Source organism: Globicephala melas, chromosome 5 (genome assembly GCF_963455315.2).
Source record: "Globicephala melas chromosome 5, mGloMel1.2, whole genome shotgun sequence".
NCBI classification, from domain to species: Eukaryota; Metazoa; Chordata; class Mammalia; order Artiodactyla; family Delphinidae; genus Globicephala; species Globicephala melas.
Genome location: NC_083318.1, coordinates 3,742,256 through 3,755,630, shown reverse-complemented (window position 1 = coordinate 3,755,630; position 13,375 = coordinate 3,742,256). Strand labels below are relative to the sequence as shown.

At 55.3% G+C, this 13,375-nt stretch overlaps 1 protein-coding gene across 2 annotated transcripts in view; it reads left to right on the top strand.

Annotated features, from left to right (window-relative positions):
* The window catches only part of SORCS2 (sortilin related VPS10 domain containing receptor 2), a 484,396-nt gene that overhangs the window by 358,536 nt on the left and 112,485 nt on the right, over positions 1-13,375 (top strand). The window lies entirely within an intron of this gene.

Sequence of the window (13,375 nt, the reverse complement as noted above, 5' to 3'; positions counted from 1 at the left end):
GCTGTAGCAGATCAACGCGTGAGGCGCGCTCCCCAGCACCGCCTCTCAACTCTCCGTGCAGTTCTGACACTGTCACCTGGGGTCAGCGCAGACCCCGCAGGTTAAGGGCTCCGTTGCAGAAAGCTGACCCCCTTCAGGCAACGGTTCCAAGTCCCAGGTTGTCACCTGTGCTTCTGACAGATCTGCTGCTAAATCAGGGGCTTCCCACACCCCCTTCCCCGGGGCTGACCATTTGCTAGAACGACTCACAGAGCTGGAATAGAGCGTCACTCACTCCTGCTGGTTTGTTATAAAGGACACACATCAGGACAGGCAGGTGAAGAGCTCCCCAGGGCAAGGTGGGCTCTGGGGGGTGGGGTAGGGGCCTCCCAGCACCTGGATGTGTTCGCCAACCAAGAAGCTCTGGAACCCACTGTCTGGCGATTGTATGGAGGCTTCCTTACATAGGCGCGACCGCTTACATCTTTGGCCCTTGGTGATTGAACTCAAGCTCCAGCCCTTCTCGCTTTGATGGAGAGAAGGGTGGGGGGAGGTTGACAGTTCGGACCCTCTAATCTCGCCTTGGTCTTGCTGGTGACCAGCCCCCATCCTGAAACTATCCACAGGCCCCCAGCCCCCACTCCTCTCATTAGCATATGAAAGAAACTCTTACCCCTCCAGAGATTCCCAAGGTTTTAGGACTTGTGTGGCAGGAACCCGAACAAAGACCAAGTAGACACTTCTCATTCTGCCACACCCAGACGCCATCTCCTCGCTGTCCTATACAGCGGTACAGGGGGGAGTGGGTCTGTTTATTCTAGTGTCCGTGCGCTCACAGGTACTCACTGAATGCTTGCTAGGTGCCAGGTGCCGGGATGCACCTGGATAGTTCATGGTGCACCAGGAGTGGAGGCCAGTGACTGCCCTCGGGGGTCGCGGTCTGGCGTCTGTGTTGCCCTGGGCCTGTGGGGATGCACAAGTGCCCGGCACTGCTCTCTCCATCTCCCCCATCCTGCGTTACTGCTACAGGAACTGACAGGTGTCTGTTAGGTCTGCATGACTGCCAATGAGGCTTTCATTGGCGTGAGCAGCGCCCCTCCTCACAGATTTGACTCGGCAGCATTTTGCACCTTTTAGTCGGTTCTGCCGCTTTCAGAAGACATAAAACAACTCTACGTTGGATTAGCAGAAACCAAGCATATTAAAGAGTGGATCTGTGAGCCTGGCACGGATATGTGCGACGGGGGATGTTCAAGGACCTTCTGCGAGGAAAGCGGCTGCGGAGGGATCCGAGGAGATGCTAAAGGCAGAGGGCGTGGTTAACGCCTCCCCCGCGCGAGGGCAGCTTCCTCTCCTGGCTGACGCACAGACAGTGCTCTCCGCTCGGGTGGCTTCTTATGGGGCCTTGCCAGACCTGTGTGTCAGATTCTGTCTGCAGAGTGTCTTTGGTGCCAAGACTCAGCTCTTTGACTCAGGGAAAGCGCTGTTTAATTGGCAGGCTCAAAAAGATACCCAGTTCTTCCAGGTAAATTGGCCTGGAAGAACCTGTTCTTTCAGGTTTTCTCTCCTTTTGTGCAGTAACCTGTTTCCATCCTCCCTCTGATAAGCTCGTTAATTTTTAAATGTAATTTAAAAGGAACGTTCTAGGAGGAAGCCACCTTCCTTTGGGGAGCAGTTGAGGCACAGCTGCTCCGGTACCTCGGGGCTCTCGGGAATGGATGCGTCTCTGCCCAGGCCTCCCGGGCTCCGCTGGCTTGGCGCTGCGCTGGGGTCTCTGCTGTCCACACCCACTCGACCCGGAGTTACAGGAAATGTCCTGGCACCCGGCGGCATGCACCACCCCGGGGCAGCTGAGTGGTCAGGTGTCGGGGGACCCTAGAGGCCAGTCCAAGCCGTCCTGTGGCGGAAGGGCGGCACTCAGCCCCTATTCAAGTAGTGCCGGGCTCACGGGACGCCCCGGGGATTTTCAAAGAGTAAGGGACTCAGCTCTTTGAATTTGGAAAATCCCAGTAGGAAACCTCAAGGAGCCATGACACAGTGTCACACAGCGAAAGAGACGCTGCGCTGTGCCTGCGGGCGGATTTCCTCTGTCAAATAAAAAATAAGTCCAGACTTAGGAGACACTTGATTTGAAAAGACTGTCTCAGTCGGGGGATGGGGCTGATGCAGTAGGGGGAGGGGCTATTGCGACAGGAGGAGGGGTTATTGCAACAGGGCAGAGGCTATTACAATAGGGGGAGGGACTATTACAATAGAGCCGGGCTGTTACAGTGAGGGGGGGCCTATCACAGTAAGGGGAGGGGCTGTTACAATAAGGTGGGGCTATTACAATTGGGCAGGGCTATTACAGTGGGGGAGGGCCTATCACAATAAGGGGAAGGGCTATTACAATTGGGCGAGGGCTCTGACTGTGAGACCTGGAGTATCCCACAGGTGAGGGGAGAGGGTTTCTTTTTGGGGAGGAGTAAATGGGGCGGAAGGAGTGGAACGGAGCTGCGTGAGCAGGCGGTGTTCTGCTCTGCGGTCAGCTGACTCTCAGGAAGGGCTGTGGAAGAGAGGTCGTTCTGTGTCCCCGAGTCCGCTCACCTCGGCGGGTGAGTCAGTTCCAGCCTGTAGGCGGGAGAGAGGCCTGTCGGAAGCCAATCAAGGCGCGCTGTCGGCATTTGTCCAGCTTGGTCAGTGGGGTCCGCAGGTTGGCAGTTCTTTCATGAGCAGAGAATGGGAACTTGGGGGTCTGTGTCACAAGTACACGAGGGGGCACCCGCATCTCCTCTAAGGCACACGGGCAGGGGTTCTTGCAGTAGCTGTTTTCTGGAGCACAGACGGCAGGGGTTGCACCATCGGCGTTTCCGGCAGCACAGGCTCAGGTCAAGTTCAACGCTGTCACCTCAGAGGAGGCCGCAGGGCGGCTGATCTGACTCATGGTCAAGCTGCTTTGCGGGGTCAGAGGAAGAGTTTCTTCACCTGGGCTTGGGGCATGTGTCGGCTCTGCCACCGTCCGCCCAAACCCCTCTGCGTTCTGTACGTCTGTCGGGAAGGGGCTTCCAAGGGGCTCCGGGTGCAGCTGGTTCAACGCGACCAGGGGCTCTGCATCCGATCCACCCTCTGCATCTGGAACTGGTTAGCCATCTGCACTTGTGATCACGCATCAGGCCAGCCCGCACCAAGCCTGGCACAGCCTGGACGTGCAGAAGTGGGCGGGTGGGTCAATGTGCCAGGGGTGCACCTACTGTGCGCAGGGCGCGCTCACAGGCAGGCTCCTGGAGGGGTGGGGAGAAGCATGGCAGAAGGCGAGAGGCAGACAGGGGCTGACGTGCCCCACCCAATTTTCTGCGACTGGAACATTCTTCCTGCCAAGCTCGCTTGAGCTCTGTCCCTAAGAAACTCCTGCAGCGGTTTCTTCTAATACGCGGTATTCTCCCATTTCTCAGAAGTGGAGTGTGGAAGCCACCTCGAGCCTGCCCTGGCCGTGAGCACCTTGCGAGGGGTGGGGGCGATCTCCCCGAGCCGGGTTAGTGGTGAGCTGCTCTGGGTCCCGCCACGAAGGTGCCATTGCTGCGGCACGTGGAGCCCCTGCCGCGTGGGGGGCCGCGGCCACCTCCTTGGCTTTGATGTTGCCTGGCGATGCTGCTCTTGCAGGACTGAAGCACAGGCTCTCCGGGAAGGCAGCCGGGAGAAGAGGGGCCAGGAGAGGCTGCTGACACACGGGAGCCTTGCTGAGACCCGTCTAGGGACACCGGCTGTTAAGCCAGGAGAGGACAAAGCTTCCTTCTGCAAAGTCATACCCACAGCGGCCTGGAAGCCTGGGCTCTGGCTCCCCCGGGTCCTCAGTGCTCGACTCCAGAATGCACCCCCCTTGGCCTTCAGCCACTGCCAACCTAGCCAGGGAGGCTGGGAGGGGACTGGTGTGGCGTTGGAGCAGCAACTGTGACGATGGAAGTGTCCACGCGCCAGGCACCAGGCCAGGCACTTAGCACTTGGCACAGGTGGTTTCCTTGGCAGCCTTAGAAATGCCCATCCTCACGCCAGCCTGCCCACCTGCACCCGGATGTGGATCTCGGAGGAAGGGTCCACGAGCAGGAGGTGCTGGCAGGCACCAGGTGAGGACAGGTGTGCCCCGGGGGCCTTCAAATGGAAAGCTGGGCCCCCCGGGGCCCCAAGCCGTGGACCAGGAAGCTCCCCCAGGGCGTGGATTCCTTTGCTGCTCTAGCTTCTGCCCCAGGCCGCCCCACAGTTTGCACACGTGCCTTACGTGCACGGTTCCGTGTGGCGACTCTCACTGTGATTCTGGTACCGTCCAGGGGCAGCTCCCTCCTCCCTCTGGCTGGAGCAGAGCATTAATGGGGAAGAGCTGGGAGAGACGCGAGGGCCGGATGGGTGTGGGCGGGGTTATGGGGAGAGCGGGGTCTTTGCTCTAGAGCTTAGACGACACTCTAAGGACAGCAGCAAGGGCCAGGGAGGGCTTCCTAAGTGATTAAAGGTATGAGGGTTCTCATGTAACCTTTCTTTAGTCAGTTTCTAAATTGATGGCATGCTGTACTCGTTTCCGGTAGCTGCTATGACACGTGAATACAAAGGCGGTGGCTTGAAACAGCAGAAACGTTCTTTCACAGCCTGGAGCCCAGAAGCCTGAAAGGGGTTTCAGCGAGCGGACGGGGCCATGCTCCTTGCACAGGTTCTAGGCGAGGACTCTGTTCCTGGCCTTTTCCAGCCTCAAGGTGCATTCCAAGGCTTGCGGCTCCTTCCTCACCTTCAAAGCCAGCAGCAAATCATCTTCAGTCTGTCCCTCTGACTCAGTCCCTCTGCTTCCATTGTCACACCTCCTCTTCTCACTCTGACCCTCCTGCCTGCCTCTTACAAGGACCCTTGTGATTACATGAGGTCCACCCAGATAATCCAGGATAATTTCCCTTCTCAAGATCTTTAATTTAATCACATCTGCAAAGTCCCTTTGGCCATGGAAGGTGACATCCTCACGGGTTCCAAGGATCCTGCATCGCAAGGTTGCAGGTTCTCTGGGGGTAGGGGCATTATTCTGCCAGCCCCCCAGGTGGCCAAATAGAGAGTGTGACCTGCATGAGTCCTTTAAATCAGAAGAAACTTGCCTTTTGACATAGTGCGTGGTGTATGCTGCCTGTTCCCTAAGTGTCCGAAAGAACTGGTTAGAGTGCCTCAAACATCTCCTTTGATCGAGCTTGTTTAAGCTGTCATTCAGATCTCCTGTAGTCTCACTGATTTCTGTCTGCTTGACTACTGATTGTTGAGAGAGATGTATTAAAATTTCTACACAGAATGCAGATTTGTGACTTTTTTGCTTGTAGTTCTATCAACCTTTGATTTATCTATTTTGAGGCTATATTCTATTATGAGCTTAGAATATTATCTACTGTTATGTCTTTCTTTTAAATTGAACCTTTTATCATTAAATTAGTGAACTTTCATCCGTCTGGCAATGATTTTGCCTGGAGTGTGTGTGTGTGTGTGTGTGTGTGTGTGACTCGTGTGTGTGTGTGTTTGTATGTACTTTACTCCTCTTCCCAGGGATAAGGTAGAGATGGGCAGGTTTCCTTCTACATCATAATTTTCTCTCTAGTTCACCCTTGCAGCAAAGATATAGCCCTCTGGGGTCCCAGCTTTGAGCAGAGGGCTTCTTACTGGGTTCCCTTTCTTGGCTTTGTCTCCTGACCCCCACCTTTCATTGCAGCCATCAAAACAGAGATCCAAGATCTCCCATTGTATTAGGATTCATTTCGGGCATGAATACTAGCATACAAACCCAAACCACTTCGACTTACTTAGGATAGATGTTTCCTAGTCTGTTTCTCTCTTATGACCAATAAATCTGGCAGTGGTCAGTGCAGGGCTGGTTTGCTGATCCTCAGCATAAGGGGTCAAGGTTTCTTCTTTATGCTTCACTCAAGGTCCCTCACAGTCCAGAATGGCTGCTGCAATACCGGCCATTGTGTCCATATTCCAGTTATTGGGAAGGAGAAAGGGGATGCAGAACAACGTGCTGTCATTTTAAGGATGCTTCCTAGATACTTCACACAGCACTTCTACTCATGTTCTTAGGTCAAACTTAGTTATAGAGTCACCCCAAGTTTCAGGGGAGTCTGAGAAGTGCAGCCTCTATTCTGTGTGGTCCTATGTCCAGCTGAAAGTTGACAGTTCTGTTGTTAGGAAGAAGAGGAGGATGTGTGCAGTTTGGGAGCCTGCCACTCCAGGATGTGGTGGATACACTGAAGGAAAGCTGGCTCAAAGCTAGCTCTGTGACTACTTTGGGTTTTGACCTCTGAAGTTTCCTATGTTTGCCAGCTCAACAATGCAACTTAAAATATTTTAAGGTACATTTAATTAAGCTTGGTTCTTGTTTGTGTGGTAAGGAATTCAATGCTATTTAGTCTGCCATCTCGCCCGTAAAAGGAAGTCTCCCCAGGTGGACTTTTTTAAAATTTTTTTTATTTTCGGTATGCGGGCCTCTCACTGTTGTGGCCTCTCCCATTGCGGAGCACAGGCTCTGGACGCGCAGGCTCAGCAGCCATGGCTCACGGGCCCAGCTGCTCCACGGCATGTGGGATCTTCCCGGACCGGGGCACGAACCCGCGTCCCCTGCATCGGCAGGCGGACTCTCAACCACTGCGCCACCAGGGCAGCCCCCCAGGTGGACTTTTTTGGGAAAACTTGCTATTTCACACCTGGCTCTACTCTGTTCAGTTCCGTTCCTCGCACAGTGGTCAAACACATGTGCATGTCCATGTCGATCCTGGTGGGGCCTAAGTTGGGGTAGGGGGTGGGAAAGGCACAGCTGGGTCGCATAGACCCGCCTGGGGCGGAAGGCTGTTGCGAGTAGGCGATCGGGCAGCAGAACAGCCTCGAAAGCCCACGAACAATCCTCCAGAGGTGGTCTTGGTGGAGATGGTCGGGGGACCAGTATCAGCAAAGTCACAGATGCTGAAAGAACACACATGGGGCACCCAGGGTGCGGAGAGTGGGGTGCCCTGGTGCCAGAGAGGGGACGCCAGCTGTATGCGTCGGGGTACAGCACTGCTTCTTTAATTCCTAGCCCTTGAACTTGGACCAGTCCATTTCCATTCCCGTGAGCCATCCTTTCTTGGTAATAATTGACTCTTTAGAGCTGAGTTTCAATGCCTTGGATATAAAGATCTTACGACTCTTTAAGCTGAGCTGCAGTCGAGTTATTCCAATGAGGAGCTGCTTTAAATCACAGAACAATTTGCACTTCATGGCCTGTTGGAGAAGAGAGACTTGGGTCTTTTCAGCGATGGATAATATCCATGCAAACCCATTCGACTGTATTGCACTTTTTTGGTATTTATTAAAGGATTGTCTCTGTGGCCTTAAGACTCCAGCGATTGTAATTCAAGCACTGAAATGGTTCCCTGGTGTTCTGGCATCTCTTTCTGACTCTTGGCTTTTTGCTGGGAATGGTTGCGTCCCAGACCTGAAGATGCATTCGCCCCTCTCAGAGTCTTCCAAGGTGCCTTTCTGGTGGCAGGCTTCTAAGGAGGCGTAGCTTCTGCACCTTCTCCAGAACAGGGACCTGTGTCCTTCGGGCTCCACTGGACCTGCCCCACTTGCACCCGCTTCATCCTGCGTTCTGCAGAGCAGGCGTGGCACGTGGCGATGCTGCCGGGATGGTGAGGGCTGAGCGGCTGATCGCGACCCCGAGCGTAGCATCCACGGCGCATAATTAGCGTCTGCAATCACATCCCGTGAAAATGTTAGGGGGGCCCCCAAGGCTGTTATGGACCCCTTGACTGCCTTCCTGAATAAATGGGGTGGGACTGCTGAATCCTAACCCTCCGTACTGAGCTTTTCCGTGGAAGCTATTTAACTGTGAGCGTTGAGCTTAGCGCCTGAGAGCCCCAGGACCAGGATCCATCTTCCTGTCACCTGTTTACTGATGAAAAGCCCTGCTGATAGCTTTTGACTTCTGGTATTTTAATTGACTGTGTGGTCTGGCCACGGATTCACACTTAGGAAGACCTGCATTTGCCATCCTTGAAAGTGATCTCTCTGTATTTCTGGTGTTAGTTAATTTGTATCTTTCACTGGCCTTGCAATAATGGAAAGAAATTTGTGTCCAGCGTTTAAATGAGTGAGTTTTTGGAGACGTGCTCTGCCCTGGAGGCGGGGTCCTCGGGGTGAGGTGGAGAAGTCACCTGGGAGAATTCTTATTTTATGGACTGTCCCCTCCTCCCGGTTCGGCCCGTGTCACTCTTCCTCCATGAAGCCCTCCATCCTCCCGCCGCCCCTCCTGCTTTGGTTCCAAGCACCAGACCTGGACGCCTGCTGTTGCAGGGATAACCTCATCTCATCCTTACGACAGCTCTATGTGCCAAGAATCCGTATCCCGGCCTTACAGACAAAATTGGGGCTCAGAGAAGGAGGTGACTTTTTTCTCACAGCAACTCCATCCAACCATTGGTGGATCTGAGGTTCCAGCAAAGTCCCTTTGGTTCTCTCCTCTGGGCCACCGTGCGTCACCAGGATTTCAGAGCAGATGGGATCTCAGGGCAGCATTGACCCCCCTGCTCATTCTGTTGAGCGGGCTTGAGCCTGCCGGCCCACTCCTGGGTGCAGGCAGGGAGGTCTTGCACCCTGGGCCAGCAGCCGGCCTCTAATCCACCCTCTAGGTGTCAGCCCTGCTTCAGAACCAGATCTGACCACGCCCTGCCCTGCTTCAAACCCACTGGCCCTGCCCCTTCTCAGCCTCCCCTTTCTCCGCCCTCCCCAAACACCCCACCCCACTGCTTCCCAAACAATGCTTCTGTTCTCATAGAATGTGATGGCCAGTCCACAGAACCTGAAAGTGTGGGAACAGAGCCCCTTCAGCCTGCAGACTTGCAGGTGTGCCTACAATGCACTGTGCGTGCCTTCCCACTGCCAGGTCACTGGTCATCCCAGCAGGATACTCCCATGTCCCCCATCCTCTGCTCTCCCTGGTGAGGTCTTTAGTCTTCGACATCCCCCTCAGCTGTCACCACCTCCAGAAAGCCACCTTGATACGCCCTACAGACTTAAATACTCCCCTTTCTGGGCTCTTCCTCGACCCCTGGGCTTCCTTCCCTCGCCCTTTCCCCACCGTGCTATAAAGGGCTTTCCTCCTCTAGACCCTGAGCTTCCGGAGGGCACGGCCCATGTCCTGCTCTGTGTCCTTGGCCCAGAGCCTGGCAGATAAATGATCAGAATGGAAGCATCAGGGCCAGAGGGGCCGTGAGCATTGACACGGGCCCCAGAGGATGGAATGGGAGCTGTTCAAGTCACACCCCACCCCATCAGCTCAGGATAAGCTTTGGGAGGTGAGATGGGGCTGAGCCAGGAGGGTGAGGGGCTCTGCTGGTAACCCCCTCGGTGACATGTCTTTAGAGCATCATTGGTCAGTGCCCCCAGCCCCAGCCTGTTTGGATGGGGTCCACCAGACTCTAAACACAAGCCACCTGCTTCCCGCTTTGTATTTTATTTAGGGCTAATGCAACCTGGCGTCTTATTTTCCTTCATTACTTAGCAACTGTGCTCTGGGCGAACAGCTCCAGTGAATTTTTTTTTGACTGTAATCCTCCACGGGCCCGTTTTTCAGTCACAGGACTGAAGATCGGCCCACTAATGCCCTCTCCCTGGACTGCCTCCTTGGGGCCCCCAGACTAATTATTGCAAGACGTGCTAAGTCAAGTTCACGGTGTCGGGGAATTTTGGAAATCTTACCAGCTCTGAAATTACTGAGTGTCAGTGCGTTCGGAAGATGCAGTTAGCTGTGTCGAGTGGGGACTTGTTGGAAAAGGAAAGTTTGGGAGTCGGGCTCATGGCCACCCCACTGCCCAGACCCCCGTGGGCCCTCCCCAGACACGGGGCGGGTCGTACCGAGCTGCCCGTCACAGGAGGGTGCGCTTGGGGGTGAGCGTGTGGGGCTGGGCCCTAGAGGCTGCGGACTTCGCCCTCTCTTGGGACTGTCCGTCCCTGTGTCTGCACCCGCCTCTGCCGTTGCCTGGGTGGCGCTCAGAACGAGGCCCACGCGCTTCGCTCCATGACGTGTTTGCATAGTGGAAGCTGGCTCTTCTCTTGTGCTGCCTGGGGCCGCCAAGACCAGCACCCAGTGTGCAGCGAGGCCCCTTCTCCTGCGGTTGGGTGAGTGCGGGTCCCTAGGGTCCTCAAGTGCCTTAAAAATGCAGACCAGGTGAAGTGTGTGTGTGTGATGTGTGTGTGGTGTGTATGTGAGGTGTGTGGTGTCTGTGGTGTGTTGTGTGTATATGTGTGTGGTGTGTGGTGTGTGCGTGTGTATAATGTGTGTGTGATGTGTGTGTATGTGGTGTGTGGTGTATGGTGTGTGTGTGTGTATGTGGTGTATGGTGTGTGTGTGTATGTGGTGTGTGGTGTATGGTGTGTGTGTGTGTGATATATGTGTGTATGTGGTGTGTGGTGTATGGTGTGTGTGTGTATGTGGTGTGTGGTGTATGGTGTGTGTGTGTGTGATGTGTGTGTGTGGTGTGTGGTGTATGGTGTGTGTGTGTGTATGTGGTGTATGGTGTGTGTGTGTATGTGGTGTGTGGTGTATGGTGTGTGTGTGTATGTGGTGTGTGGTGTATGGTGTGTGTGTGTGTATGTGGTGTATGGTGTGTGTGTGTATGTGGTGTGTGGTGTATGGTGTGTGTGTGTGTATGTGGTGTATGGTGTGTGTGTGTATGTGGTGTGTGGTGTATGGTGTGTGTGTGTATGTGGTGTGTGGTGTATGGTGTGTGTGTGTGTGATGTGTGTGTATGGTGTGTGGTGTATGGTGTGTGTGTAGGGGCATATCGGGTGCTCACTTTTCCTAGGCATCCAGTCCATCACTCCCAGCAGATTCTCTCAGGGTTTAGAACCATAGAAGGTGAGGAATTCCTGACCTAACAAAGGCTCTACCAGGTGAAGAGATAATAAATATTCCGACACGGCTGGTGCTGTGATGGCACCTGTCCTGTGGGAAGAGAGGCAGCGGGGGAGGGAGAAGCAAGGACTCTCAAGCACTTACTCCCCAGGGGTGTGCAGGGCCTGGAGCTGGGGCTTTTTGATGTGTTATTTCATGCAATCCTTTGGTTACTGGCGGTTCATGAAGATTTCTAGCCAATGGGCACCTGGCCGTCCACTCACACCCGCTCGCTCCCCGCAGCTGTGCGCACACGTGGTTGCAGGAGAAATGGGGGGGTGGGCCCTAAGTAGCGCCGCGCCCGGCACATAGTAAGTGCCCCACTCCTAGCAGCTGCTGGTGCCGTGAAAAATGCAGACACCCTGGGGCTGAGTGACAGTTCTCTCCAAAGGACTATGCATCTCAAGAAAGAAACTATGACCACTCGGCACCCTGCGTGGAGGCTGCGTGGGACCAGCGCTTCTTAGCATTGGAAGGAGGCTTGAATGAAGCCGGGAACTTGGAAGTCAGCAAGACCCAGAGGAACTTGGGCCTCGGAGCCAGAGCAGGGGGCGGGGGGCGGGGGTGGGGGTGGGGGTGGGGGGCGGGGGGGTGGGCAAGTCTGGGCTGAGGTGGCGGGGGAGGGGCACTGAGACGAGTTCCGGGCTGCCTGCATATGGGGTCCCTCCCACCGCCCAGGTCCCTTTAGGGAATCAGCTGGGCCAGCAGGATGGAAGCACCCAGCTCTGCTGAGCCAGGAAGCCCTCGGGAGAAGTTCTCCATCCGTGGTTTTTTCACTCATTCACCTTAACGTCTGGATCAGAGGCGTCACCGCCCCGCCCATCCACGTCCCTCCAGAGGGCCAGCCCCAGGAGATCGGGACATGCACGGCTTTTCTACAAACAAAATTTAAGTGGTTGAAACAAAATCAAAAGAATGATCATCTTTCCCAACACATGAGCCGATGTCTGGTGTCAGCACAGCGGTGAAGGTTTACGGGCACACACCACCCCCGTTTGTCAACCTGCTGTTCCAGGCCACGTTCGCTCCACGGCAGAGTTGAGTAGTTAGGACCGAGGCTGTGCAGCCCGCGGGCTAAAAGGGTGAGTCTCTGGTCCTTTCAGAGCAGGGTCACCAAGCCTGGTCCTGGGCTGCTCACTACCTATGGTCTGGGGCAGGAGTCTCGCCCTGTGCCTGAGGGCTGGCAGGTTGCTGTCCAGCACTCAGGAGAAGGCTGGGCTGGAGGCCCACCTGAGTGGCTACAGCCAGGATGTTGGAGTTTTTTCATAAAACAATGAGATCACCTGGACAGGATGGAACAGGAATCCAAGATGGTTTCGTGGAGGCCGAGGGGTGAAGGCAAGGTGGCTCAGGCCTGGGAGGGAAGAGAGGGGCGTGGAGACAGCGACAGGCAGAGACACTCCCCTCCTGCACATCCCTAGGGCTCTGCCAGCCGTGCCCTCCTGCTGCCCCCCTGCCTGGTCCACGGCCAGTGTTCGGGGAGCAGACTGGGCTATCTCCTCTGCCTGAATCACCTCAGCGTCCCCTGGAGCGTGGCCCCGCACCAGGCATGCCGCTGGGCTGGGGAGGGGGGTGACGTCTGCAGCCCCTGGAGCTTCCACCTGAATCCCCCAAGAACAAGGCCTGCTCTGCTGTCCCCATCCTCCCTTCCGTGAACCCTGCGAAGGAGTGGCTGGGCCGGTGTGTTAGGTCCCTGCAGGTGCGCCCCCTCTCCACACCTTACCTCTCCATCAAGGGCCTCTTATGTTGGCAGAAAGCAATATCGGTAATAACCCCGCACATCTCTGCAGCAATTTCCAATTTGCCATGTCCGTTCACATCCAGGATGCCTTTAATCCTGCCCCGCGGGTAGCTGCCAGGACAAGGGCGATAATACAAGTTAAGCGCTGGTACAGGCCTGACCCACAGCAGGCACCTGAAAAAATGATAGCTGTGACTCTAAGAGGGGGAAGAAGGGGGGGGAAGAGGGAAAGAAAGGAGGAAAAGCAAAGGGAGAGGACGGGGAGGGAGGAGGCTTCCATCTGTTCAGGGGGAAGGTCTGGGCCCTGCCATCCTGAAACTTGCACTTTATCTCTTCATCCATCCACCCATCTACCCATCCATCCATCCATCCATCCACCCATCCACCCATCCATGCACTTATCTATCCATCCACCCATTCATCCATCCATCTACTCACCCACCCCCTCTCAATACTAATTTATCAGAGATTTACCTGGCACTGCTGTAGGTGCTGGGGATATAGCCTTCATCTGGAGGCTTCCTTGAATGCCCTCTCCTTTGAGCACCCCCATGCACACCTACGTGCACACACACACACAGAGCCATGGCCCCTGGCTTCCCTCCATCCTAGCTGGGCTGTCCTTTGTCCTTGTCAGTCACCCTCTACCCCGCAAATCCCCGAACAGGGTTCCACGTGGGCCAGGTCCTGAGGGAGTCCCATCTCTGTGGGTTGGTTAGATCACACCATGACAA